Source organism: Macrobrachium nipponense, chromosome 4, assembly GCF_015104395.2.
Source record: "Macrobrachium nipponense isolate FS-2020 chromosome 4, ASM1510439v2, whole genome shotgun sequence".
Lineage (NCBI taxonomy): Eukaryota > Metazoa > Arthropoda > Malacostraca > Decapoda > Palaemonidae > Macrobrachium > Macrobrachium nipponense.
Window position 1 is genome coordinate 118,716,843 of NC_061100.1, and position 13,654 is coordinate 118,730,496.

The 13,654-nt window shown below is 36.3% G+C and overlaps 1 long non-coding RNA gene across 3 annotated transcripts in view; it reads left to right on the top strand.

Annotated features, from left to right (window-relative positions):
- LOC135211096 (uncharacterized) overlaps positions 1-12,955 on the top strand; it is a 666,357-nt gene extending 653,402 nt beyond the window's left edge. For all 3 annotated transcript variants that reach the window (XR_010313618.1, XR_010313620.1, XR_010313619.1), the window contains 2 exons: positions 5,002-5,127; positions 12,499-12,955. This is a non-coding gene — a long non-coding RNA (uncharacterized LOC135211096). The remainder of the gene's footprint in view (positions 1-5,001; positions 5,128-12,498) is intronic.
- Positions 12,956-13,654: the final 699 nt, after the last annotated feature.

Consider the following 13,654-nt stretch of genomic DNA (forward strand, 5'->3'; position numbering starts at 1 on the left):
GTAGGTTCTTCCGGCCTATGTTCGCTGGAATCATTCAAGCTGTCTTTTACTTGTCTCGCCAAATGTCCGGACGACATTCGGTCATGGGTTGTGCTCTGGTTATACTTGGTTTACCCAGGCCATCTCACATTCAGCGTTTGGTTGCCCCAAAATATATTTTTTCTGTTCTTTTTTACTGATGGCAGTTGGAGAGGAGATCCCAAATATATTTAAACTACTTGTGTTTGTCAAAGACCACACTCCATTCATAGACTTTTCAGGCTTGCCTTCATGTGGATTGATTACACTTAATTATTTCTTCATATCCATGAAATTGCAATTTATTGTACTTGCAGTTATGACGCCAGATAACCTTTAATCACTCATTCATTCTTTCCTCCATAGATTGTCTGAGAGATTATATTATAATTGTCACCTTTCCATTTATTTTTCAGACTAATGCAGTTATCCCTAATTAGTTTGAAACCATCTTCTTTGTTAAACATCTGATTATATTCCTTTTTCCCCATTCGGAGTTTCTATAGGCTACCTCTGTGGCAAAGAACCCTTATCATTTCACTCCGGTTATTCCAATACTATATTTTTCACAACTTTTGTGAATAGATTATTAAATGCTTCCAGCCAATTATTTAATTATCGAAAGGCTTCTTTTATCTTATGAGAGGATGGAATTAGTGCTACATGCTTCATAGTTTTCGTTCTATTATTGGTGAAACTCTTTTCAAAGTTTTATCGGAATCAAAGAAAAATAAAATTTTGTCCTTAAGTTAAAAAATGCCCTCGAGAGGTTAAATGTCTAAAATACTTAGAGAAAATAATCACCAACAACAAGGTACGTATTTACCGAGTTTTATCAAAACTAAACATAAGGGAGCAAGGACACTGATGTTAATGATGTTATTTGAACTAACCTTTGACCGGGAAATAATCACTAACCTTCAAGATACCTACCTACCTACCAGTTTCAACAAAATCTGAGATAAAAAAAAAAAGTAGTAGAATGAAAATAATAGCGTATAACTAACACCAAATGAAGCTTATACCTTATAGCATATCGAAAGGTATTAAAAGTAATAGTACTCTAAATCTTCTTACATTTATATATAGATATAATTTTGATAGTTTTTTTCAATATGATAAATTTTACGGTTGGTTATCCAAATATCTATTGCTTCCTGATTTTATTTGCACCCAAAAATGTCCTCTGTATACGATTGCTCCAAAAAGTGTGCCGTTATACTTTTTTCTTTAAAGAAAATCTTCGTTTTGATTATTTTCCTCAGTTACAGACGTAAAACAAAAAATCCAATTTAATTCTGGTAACACATTTTGATTGCCCATTCAACTTTTTGGTGTTCAGATCTTATCACATAACACTCCCGTTCGTGGCATTCTGTCTCGTGTATCAACATTGTGTGTATTGTCTCTGCTTTGTATATTCCATTTATATGGCCTTGATCTAAAGTAAAATTTATCATTATTATTATCATTGTTATTATTTGCAGGGGGCAGACCTTCTTTGATACATGTTTTGTTGAAAATAAAGGCCAATTAATTCGTTGAAAACTGCCTTTATTTTAAACTTTTTTTTCTTTGTCTATCAGTCCTCCAATTCGAGTGGGTGGTATTTATAGTGTGGGGTTCCGGGTTGCATCCTGCCTCCTTAGGAGTCCATCACTTTTCTTACTATGTGCGCCGTTTCTAGGATCACATTCTGCTGCATGAGTCCTGGAGCTACTTCAGCCTCTAGTTTTTCCAGATTCCTTTTCATGGATCTTGGGATCGTGCCTAGTGTTCCTATGATTATGGGTACAATTTCCACTGTCATATCCCATATCCTTCTTATTTCTATTTTCTGGTCTTGATACTTATCCATTTTTTCCCTTTCTTTCTCTTGAACTCTGGTGTCCCATGGTATTGCAACATCAATGAGTGATACTTTCTTCTTGGTTTTGTCAATCAACGTCACGTCTGGTCAATTTGCACGTATCACCCTATCTGTTCTGATACCATAGTCTCAGAGGATCTTTGCCTGATCGTTTTCTATCACTCTTTCAGGTTGGTGTTCGTACCACTTACTACTGCAAGGTAGCTGATGTTTCTTGCACAGGCTCCAGTGGAGGGTTTATGGTTTCATTTTTCGTATTGCACTTCCTACATATGGGAGAGATGTTATTTCCATCTATCGTTCTTTGGACATATCTGGTTCTTAGGGCCTGATCTTGTGCCGCTGTTATCATTCCTTCAGTTTCCTTCTTGAGCTCTCTCCTCAGTAGCCATTGCCACGTATCAATGCTGGCTAGTTCTTTAGTCTGTCTCATGTATCGTCCGTGCATTGGTTTGTTATGCCATTCCTCTGTTCTGCTTGTCTTTCTCCTGTCTCTGTATATTTCTGGGTCTTCGTCTACTTTTATCAGTCCTTCTTCCCATGCACTCTTGAGCCACTCGTCTTCACTGGTCTTCATATATTGCCCCAGTGCTCTGTTCTCGATGTTGACGCAGTCCTCTATGCTCAGCATTCCCCTCCCTCCTTCCTTTCGTGTTATGTATAGTCTGTCCGTATTAGCTCTTGGGTGTAGTGCTTTGTGTATTGTCATATGTTTCCTCGTTTTCTGGTCTATGCTGCGAAGTTCTGCCTTCGTCCATTCCACTATTCCTGCGCTGTATCTGATTACTGGCACTGCCCATGTGTTTATGGCTTTTATCATATTTCCGGCGTTGAGTTTTGACTTGAGTATCGCCTTGAGTCTGCATATATTCTTTCCTGATCGTGTCCTTCATCTCTTGGTGTTTTATATCCCCTCCTTCCATTATTCCCAGGTATTTGTATCCCGTCTCATCTATGTGTTTGATGTTGTTCCCATCTGGTAGCTTTATCCCTGTTTGATGTTGTTCCCATCTGGTAGCTTTATCCCTTCAGTCCTTGTTACTTTGCCCTTTTGTATTTTGACTCAGGCACATTTTTCTATTCCAAACTCCATCCTGATGTCCCCAGATACAATCCTTACAGCCTGGATTAGGGTATCTATTTCCTTGATGCTCTTACCATACAGCTTGATGTCGTCCATGAACATCAGATGGTTAATTCTGTTGCCTCTTTTCTTGAGTTGGTACCCAGCATCCATCTTCTGCAGTACTTTTCTCATGGGAATCATGGTTACTACGAAGAGTAGTGGGGACAGTGAGTCGCCCTGGAAGATCCCTCTCCTGATATTAACCTCTGCTAGTCTTATTCCAGAGCTTGTAAGTATTGTATTCCAGATGCGCATTGTATTTTTGAGGAAGCTGATGGTGTTTTCCTCTGCTCCATATATTTTCAGGCATTCTATTAGCCATGTGTGTGGTACCATGTCGAAGACTTTCTTATAGTCTATCCATGCCATGCTTAGGTTGGTTTTCCTTCTCTTACTGTTCTTCATTACCATTTTGTCTTATTATTATTATTATTATTATTATTATTATTATTATTATTATTATTATTATTATTATTATTATTATTATTATATTCAGTTTATTGAACGAATGGAAGTCTGGCCTCTAATTTTTGCACACTAGGCTCTGATATTTATTCGTTGACAGCTATATTAATTTTTAGCGTTCAGTAACACTGACATAACTAGTGTGCGCACCGCACCGTACGTGTTATCAGCATCATCAAGAATATGAGAAGTAAAAAATATTTAGATAAAACCATGGTTCTCGGTGTGTAACATTCTACATATTTTGATCATATCAGTACCATTTTTTTTATTATTGCCTTAGACGCCATGAAAGATTCCAGAGCCTTATGTTTCTAAAGAATTCAAGTCAACTGTGCGTAAATGTTTGTTCAGAATTACTTAAGAAAAGTAGAATTTTATATCTTTGTGAAATACCTATACAAAAAAGTTGGATTACAGTACTCTAACTGTTCACTATGTAATAAAGTTTAAATCTCACAGTCGAGTTTTCATGTTGATACGTAGATTTTTTTCAAGTAATTTTCCTTAAATAGTGATGGACAAATTATTTAAACGAAGTTTTCAAGCGAAATGCGTAAATAAGACTTTGTGCCAAAAAAAGGCAAGAAGTCGGATAAGCACTATGACGTTGAGACTTCCACTTATAAACAAAATACTTAGTAATTTGTCAAGTGAGCTGTTCCAAATTTGTTCGTTTGATTTTTATTTGCTTATTAAAGAAAAGTGTCTGTCGAAAAAGTTAATAAAGTCTAACGAGGGTCATTTGATAATCACAAAAATTTGAATCAGTTCTGGGTATTCTTCAAAGAAAAAATGGACTCACAATAAGTTTCAGCGCATTGCCGGTGACATTCTCGTAAATATGACGCTTATTGTTCACTGACATTTTAATCAAACAGTAATTGTTTATATTCACTGCAAAATCACCTGTATTTTGCGAACAGGTTTGTTCTCTTCTAAGCGCAGAAAGAGCACAAACGGTGAAAATAAAAGAAAGGACATCATTAATTTGCACTATTTTTCTTTGCTTCTTTCATATTATTTATTGATTCATGTTGCTCAGGTCGTTATTTGCCGACAGACTTCCAAACAAAGAAGAGCACAGAATGGACTCGGCTTCGAACCCGAAATTTACTTTGGGTACACAGTCAATCCCCGTGAGATTATTTATTGATAATTGGTGAGAAATGAAGTTTGTTTATATGAGTAACCTTTAGCTTACGTGAATAAAAACAATCACATTCTAATGTTTTGCAAAATCGCTAGGAAAGACGGACGAAGTATATTTCGTCTCGGTTGTCTAGTCAACTCTTATTCTGCTCAACATTTTTAGACTAGTGGACCAATAAATTGACCATTTGTATTAGAGAATACGTCATATTACCATAAAACCGAAATAATAAATTTACTTTGTATACTTTATTTACAATATATTATATATATATATATATATATATATATATATATATATATATATATATATTATAGAATATAGATAGTACATAGATAGATATTATCCAGGCTTTTTTTCTCTTTAAAGGGAGTACCACCAGTAGGACAGAGCCTTCTATTCATCAACAACTCTATACGGACAGGGTTCCAACCCATACCCATTTCCCGACACCAGCTGAAGAGGGTACCAATCCGAGGGTCGACCGTTGTGCAGGTAACCAAGATCAAACCATTATAAATATGTGTGTGTGTACTTATATATATATATATATATATATATATATATATATATATATAATACTATATATATATGTATTATATGTGTGTGTGTGTGTGTGTGTGTGTGTGTGTAATGTATTTATGTATGCATGTGTGTGAGTTAACTTGTTTAGCAAATGTATTTTTCATTTAAATGCAATTGCATTCTTAAGTAACCTACGATGTATAGTATTCATTAGGCATTTTATTTTATTGTATTTCAGCTGTTCAAATTTTAGGTCCATAAAACCTGCTCGCGTAAATTACATGATATCTTCATTAACATGTCATCGTTTCTTATTTTAAGAATTTACAGGTTTTTTTTAATTAACCTTTTCGACTCTCTACGCTCTGTACTTCACCTTGGAAAATGTGAGGCGGTCCCTTTGATCGTTAAAGATATATATTATGACTTCAAGAAGAAGGATATAATGAGCATTATATCAGTATGATATGATGTTCGGTATCTTTCTGTTTCCCAGTTAGGGATTAGATTTTTCTTTAGAGTCGGCCGTATTCTTGAAAAGGTTGTGGTAGACGGATGGGCGAGCACTTTGGGACAGATGGGTTTATAAAAGTCCTTGGAATTTGTAACGTTTAATTACAAAAATGTAAGGCTTTAATGTTTGCCTTGTTTTAAAAAGTAATTTGCTTTGAAAGATAAAAGTAGCCTACGTTATATTACCAATAAATGAAAATAGATAGAAAGAGAAAGTTATATTATATTTTCAACGCGCGCGCGCGCGCGCGCGCGAGAGAGAGAGAGAGAGAGAGAGAGAGAGAGAGAGAGAGAGAGAGAGAGAGAATTTGCGTGCGCTGTACGATAGTCACTTCGCGGAAGATGCCGTGGCAATTTTCACCGGTGTCGCAATTAATTTCTCATCACGACTGCGAGATGTTTATAAGGTAGACAGGAAATTCCTCCGTGAAACACCGAACTGCGGGGAGATTTTTGCTCCTTATTTATCTGGAACGATATTGTTGTCTTAAAGAGCTTGAACAACAATCACGGATCACCAGCGGCTAGTTGTTTGGAGCACTGGCTTTTTCCTAGAGACCTAGGCACACCACTTGCTCTATACTTAATGCGTGTGAAATTATCCGTTTTCGGTACTTATATAAACGATAGTTTACTTGATGATTCTCATATTTTTTTTATTTTTATGTGAAGCATTCTGATTTTATCTCGTCTGTGTTGAGTGGGTGGTTTTTTCACAATGGAAACTGTTTTCGCATGCTCTACCTATCTTTTTCATCCTATTGGGATCTAAATTTCCACGTCTTTTTCATCGACCAGAATTAATGTAGCTATTGCATATAATATATGAAATGAAATGTCCTATCCAAGTTCAGTATTTGTCACAGGAATAACAAGGTCAAGAGGAAATTTAGCCAAAATTGCTTAGTAACTCACGGAAATTCTTTCCTTGTAGCACCAGTGTCCCATCTTGCTGGAATATGCTTGTAGCAGTGAGAGAAACTGCTAAACTTAAAAAGCAAATAAAATAGCCTGATGAGCCAGTGAAGGCAGATTATTACTTTTCCTTTTACTTGACAATTTTTTTTCTTTTTTTGTGCCGCCGGCATTGGAAGGCGAAGAAGCTACCTGATATAGTCAATATATTTTTCTTGGTGGGTCAGGGGGTTAGCCGTTCGTTGCTGGATGACTGGTTAAGGGGAACCCGATGTAGCGGGTATCTGATTGTGCTAGGCTTAAAGAGAGAGTTAACAAGGAAGATGTTTGAATAGAATGAAGCTCAACTGCTTGAGGAAGTATTACACACTGCATTCATTTCTCATAATTTACAATGTGGCTTTGAAATTGGGTAGATTTCTATGAAATTTGGATTTTCTGATGCTGACAATGAGGGGTTTTAGCATTTCTGGATCACTCATCACACCATTTCATGATGTAATGAATTATCTTGTGCATGTCTCATGAAATATTGTCCAATTCCCGTCATTTGGTCGTATAAACAATGTTAACGGGGTTTTAGCCTTTATGGTCCGGTTTGATAGATCCCTGCTTGTGCTCTACAGAAAAAAAGACTGAATGAAGTTTGTGGACGGTGGCCTTGTTTCGAACACTAATTAACATTGATTATGAATTCTCAAGACATCTGCTTCTCCATAAATTCACGAGAAGTAATGTTTGGATACCCTCAGTCGATATTCATTATTTCATTTATTATACAGAGAGATGAAGCGCAGTAATGCAGGAACAGTTTAATCACGCTTTCCATTATCTCCTGTCTGCTGATCCCTTTGTTATGAGGGTTTGATTGTCTGGGAGATGATTCGTCTTTGGTCGCTTCATTATTATTGTTGTTATTGTTGGTGTTGTTGTTCAGCTCCAAACTGTCTGGCACGGTTAAGGTGTTTATATTCTTACTCGGCTACCTTTTATATAGTTTGATGATATATCTCAAGACAGCTTTTACGGATTAATAATTCCCCATTGATTGGGCTACAATGATCATAACGTTTTTCGATTACTCTTTTTATTATTCGTTTTTATTGTAACTGATAATTTTCATGTAGTAAGCAGTAACCGTATGCACAGTTTTCGAATTCAAAGCTATAACATTATGGATTTACCGAGAATTACACACATAGACACTTGGTTGGGTTATTTTTTTTTTTGGCCTATAAGACTATATATAGTATATTATATATTATATTATATATATTGATATTATATATATATATATAATATTATATATACCATTGTTTTACGAATACGATACAAAGTCTTTTTTGCCTCCCTGTTCTTTTAAGCTGGCAAATGCATACCTATGATTGATATATATAAAAAGAAGGAAGTTTGGAGGTAGCTAGCCAGCATAGAGACACTAAGTACTGGCTTTAAATATATTTAAAATTACTTGTATAAATGTAATAACAAAAGGGAGCACAACGGATATAATATCTATAAATAAAATCAGTTTAACCGCTGCTTAACCGCTAAAGCTTGAAGCTGCAAGGGGCTTCTCTGGAGTGGAGTGGAGGTTTACTATGGTTCTTAACCATACATGGAAGTTTTAATCAAAAATGCTCTTGTCCCCTGGAAGGGAAATTTTCGATAATCAAACACTAGCTAATATGCATGGATTCCCTAATCCACTTAGCCATTCAATTACACTGCACTATTAGACTTATGCAGATTATTCATACTAGTGAATGTAGCAATGAAGTCTGATAGCTATATTCAGATATTGGTTAATGCTTAGACATTATCAGATGGAGGTTAACACTCAGGGAAAGGGGAGTCGAGGGTAGGACCAGGAGAGAGAGGAACAAAGGTTTGGTGGATAGGATTTCTTTCTATACAGATAGGAGGGAAGGTGGGATGTTATCATGGGGAAGGTGGAAGGATAGGTGAGGATACGAGGTTCTCATACATTAGGCACCTTACCTTGTTGAGGGAGAGACAGTTGCCTCTTGGGAAAGGATGGACATTGGAATGTCTGCTTATTAGGACTCTTGGTACGTGAAGAAGGGTCACCCACGCTTTCAACCAGCTACCCCTCATCCTTCGAAAGTGGGGGCGGGGATACTTCCTCGGAGGGTTTTTCTTTTGGTCACCAACTCTTGGTCCCTTTTGTCTTAGGCCTAGACCCGCATCACAGTTCCCCATTTGGGGGGTGCCAGTTGGCGCTGTTGTCTTGCGGTGGTGTCTGAAAGTCAGAGGCCTCGGGGGAGTAGGCTGGTCTAGGATAGGTGGGTGTGTGGTAGGCTCTGGGTAGGGCAGCCAAGCTTGCATTCGTTCAAATTCCCTTACTTTTTCTCGTATGAGAGGAAAATGGCAGATTGACCATCACAAGTTACAATACACACACACACACACACACACACACACATATATAATATATATATATATATATATATATATATATATATATATCTTAAACATTTTGCATTTACTCCATATATATAACATATATATATATATATATATATATATATATATATATAGATATATATATATATATATATATATATATAGATATCTATATATAGTATATGAGTAATGCAAATGTTTAAGAAACAGCAGAAGTGACACAGTCTTGCGACACGTATAGGATTGTCAACAAAGTTTTGGGGAGCTGATGTTTACCTACAGACTAAGCAGCATTATTTGGTATTAGTGACATGAAGCCACAGGGATGAGTGAATGACCTTGAGAGGTTGAAAGTTGCAAGTGGTGGTTTTAAGCAAGAGTAAGTTGACAAACTGTGATGCGGGTTTTTCATGGAAATGGATCAATGCTTGTTTATATGGAAAGAGGAAACAGTAGTTAAGGAAGTATGTACATGATGATGGTATGAAGAGAGAAGACTTTATTTGTAGAATCAATACATCATGGAAACTCTCAAGAGGTGATTGAAGAGACTGGAGGAGAAACCAAGGTTAATCTGTACGATGAAATTGTTGAACTAACTCTCCCTTATAGAAGTGAAGTGCGGATTCTTGATGTGAATGACAGAAGGAAGTTCGAAGGTGTTGAAATGTATATCTTCCATTTTATAGGGGCAGCAGTAAGGTAAAGGATGAGACAAGTAAAAATAACTGTGAAGAAATGCTAAAAAGATACCAAAAGTGAAATGATGGTTCCTTTTGAGAGGGGTTGGTTATGTCGAAAAATTAATATAACACTTATATATTATAGCCTATTTAATTGTACATTACGGTAAACATTTTCATCAATAAATGAGTAATTGATCAATTGTTACGAGAGGGTGGACAGTAAGATGGAAGGAAGAGAATATGAATGGAGATACAGTTAAAGGAGTGAAAGCGGGTTGCTGCTAGGGACCGAAGGGATGCTGAAAAGAACCTTAAATAATGCCTCCATTGCACAGCAGGAGGTGCACTGAGGGCACTCCCTCCCCCCACCTTACGGGGAGGGGAAAATAAGAGTAGACGTGGAATCTTGATGAGCTTTAGAAGGAATGTGAAGTGACTAAAGTTGTGGAAGCTGTCTACTCAAGACATTATGTACTCGTTGATTTAGCAGCTGAAATGTGGACAAAATTATAACTGTAGACTTACTTTCCATTTGGGTCTTCGTATTTCCGGTACCCTTTTATTTGAATGTCTCAGATGGGAAGTTCATTTTAATGAAAACGTTCATTTTATGCGCACGCTAGTAGAAAAATTACAGACTTTATACATAAAATATGTATGTCCATATATGTATGTATGATATATATATATATATATATATATATATATATATATATATTATATACATAAAATGTGTATGTGTAATGATATACACACATAAGGTATGTATAAGTAGCTATATATGTATGTATGCATGCATAGCGAACGCTTTCATTGAAATGAACTTCCCAGCTGTGGTATTCAAATTAAAGGGCGCCGGAAATACGAACCACGAACTCTCTCTCTCTCTCTCTCCACGAGAGATGCAGCGAATACAAGATGATGTAGAATGTTCTCGTGACACTGATGAAGGGGAGGACGATAACATCGATAGAGATACCGCAGGAATTCAAGTATGAACGGCTCTCATCAAGATAGATCGATCGCGAGAGTCGAAGGGAAGTACTTACTGTAGTCGCTTTTACCCGTAACAGGACGAGATGTGTCTTACGTGTTTAAATTGAGGGAATGTACATGCTTATTACGGTACAGTTTTCTGTCGGTTTTTATAAGAACTTCGAGGATCCACAGTTTATCCGTAGATCTAAAAGCTACTGTGCGTATCAGATCATTCAGATCATCTTGCAGTGAGAATAGGAAATTTTTATACCCGGAATTATTCAATATTGCATTGACTGTTTTGTTCCATTTTCGTGAGGGCGTTATATCTTGAAACATTTCAGAGTTTCCCACAATCGTTGAAGTCTTTCGTAATTACATTAAATTATTTATTTAGGATTTCGGGTATTTTATTATTTTACTGAACTTAAATAACAAGGCAAAATACTTACTTCAGCTCCATTTCTTCGTAGTTCCCCACTTATATCAGATTGAATTCTCTCTCTCTCTCTCAAAAAAAAAAAAAAAAAGTTTCAATAATTAGAACAATTTATTTCTCTCCATTTAAACTGCAATCTGGATAATATTATTCCCTACCTGTTACAGATTTATTCGTAACTGTATTGAATGTGTAGGCCTTACGAATAAGATCATGATAAAATCATTAATAATTAAATTAAAATTTTAATTATAATCATGACCGTTTGTTGTGGTCGTAGCAGTAGTAGTGTAAGTATTTATGACTGCAATGTTCATTTAAAATACATGGCCAGTACTTCAAATATACAAGTCTCCTTTCCGTTCTGCGAGCACAAATCGCATTACAAAGTAATTGCGCAGACCCTGACTCTCGTCTTGTTAATGAGACTTGTCGTAATTGTTTCATTAATCATAGTTGTCCTAATTAGAGTTACGACGTTATAGAAGCAATGCGATGTGTAACGTGTAGTACGTGAGGAAGGCTGGTGTTAATTTCTCTTTAGTGTCGTATTAAACAAGGACCTAGGTATGAAAGTTAGCTCTCTCTCTCTCTCTGGTTAAAAACGAATATAATAATAGTCGTAGGTCAATGTTATTCTCAGCCGCCATTATCATTTTCATCACGTATAGTCCTCATTCCCAGCGGGCTATTAACCTAACAAGATAGCATCGCTCAGGGAAGGCGGGACAGGCGAATAAAACGACACGTCCGCAGCTTGTCGCTGTCACGTCGTTATCAGTTTAACTTGTGGAGATAAAAGAGGAACCATTTTTGCAGAGTTTCGGCGACGACTCTGTCTTCAGGTGTGGAAGTCGAAGTACGAGACGAAACTCTGGTGGGAGAAAAGTTCCTCTCGACTTCTACGGGATTAGGCGGGAGATCCTGAGTTAAAACCTCGCCCTGAATAATGTACTTCTACATGTACACTTATCTATACTCTTAACATACATACACACACACACACACACACACACACACACACACACACACACATATATATATATATATATATATATATATATATATATATATACACACACACACACTATATATATATATATATATATATATATATATATGCGTGTGTGAGTATGTGTTTGCGTATGTATGTACATACGTAATTATTAGCACAAGAATGCACTGATGAATAAGGCATATCTTGAAATTAGGGGTGTGTGTGTGTGTATATATATATATATATATATATATATATATATATATATATATATATATATATAAACTGAATTAAACATTAACTAGTTAATTTCACGTTAAAAAGTAAAATGAGATTAGAGGTTTTTGATGAGTTGTCCTGTTCTTAAGGCCGTCACTAAATTTCAGGTATGCCTGCGCCGTCTGTCCGCACAGTCGACTTGTGTAGAGAAAACTGAAGGTGTTGACAACCTGCCTGCGCAGGCGCGCCTCGATGTAGGTGTCGGGAGGCCACCTTCTTTGCCCAGGTCTCTTTCCGTCCTCGGATGAAGTGTGTTCCAGTCTGAACCAGAAAGTGCTGAACTTTATTGAATCTAAAAGTGTTTACACAGATTAATGATATATCATTTATTTTCTAAATAATCGATGGCGATGTTAGATTAATATATATTTATAATTTTGCGATTTTTCTAATGGAATAATAATTGAGTATATTGAAGGTTACAAGTGGCAGCGCCATTCCTGAATGTCTTGAATATTTCATTGAAACATATAATAAGAATGAGCCTTTTCTTGGGCAGTTAGTATCCAGAGATGATAATAATAGGTTTTAAAAAAATGGGGGGGCCGGGTTGGGGGTGTGGATATCATAAATTAATCGAAAACTTAAGGAGGCTGATTCTGCTGTTGACGGGAATAGTATATTTTTTCCATAGTAATAAACCATATATGTAAGTCAAATTTTAAAGGAGAATGAATATTCAATATAGCGAAATAATATAAAAAAAATAGGCTTCTATTCATGATTATGCCTCATGTATGTAATTAGTTTTTGAAATAAGAAAATGTTATAATCCAATGAGCGCTTCTCCAGAAGGTGGAAGAAATGGTTCCGAAGACAGATTCCTGATCCTTTTTGAAGTCTTTAAGAATTCAAGAGGACGTTATAATTCCTTGGGCGTTTCTTAAGGAATGCTTCAGGAGGCGAAGACTGCTTCAACGGATCCTGGAGTCGTGGATATAGGTATGGGTATGCTACAGATATGGGTATGTGTATGGTAAAGATATGGGTATGGATATGGTGAAGATATTGGTATGTGCATGGTAAAGATATGAATATGGATATTGGTGTCGGTATGTTATGGGTATGGGTATGATACAGATAGGGGTATGGGTATGGTATGGATATGGGAACTAGACAATGCGAACAATAGTGAGCATCTGCTAGTCTATTATATTGATATCTTTGGCAGCCTTTCCGTGTGTGTGTGTGTGTGTGTGTGTGTGTGTGTATGGCTGCCTTTCTGTGGCTCTGGGAATTTTGGCAACTATAAGTCGCGCATCT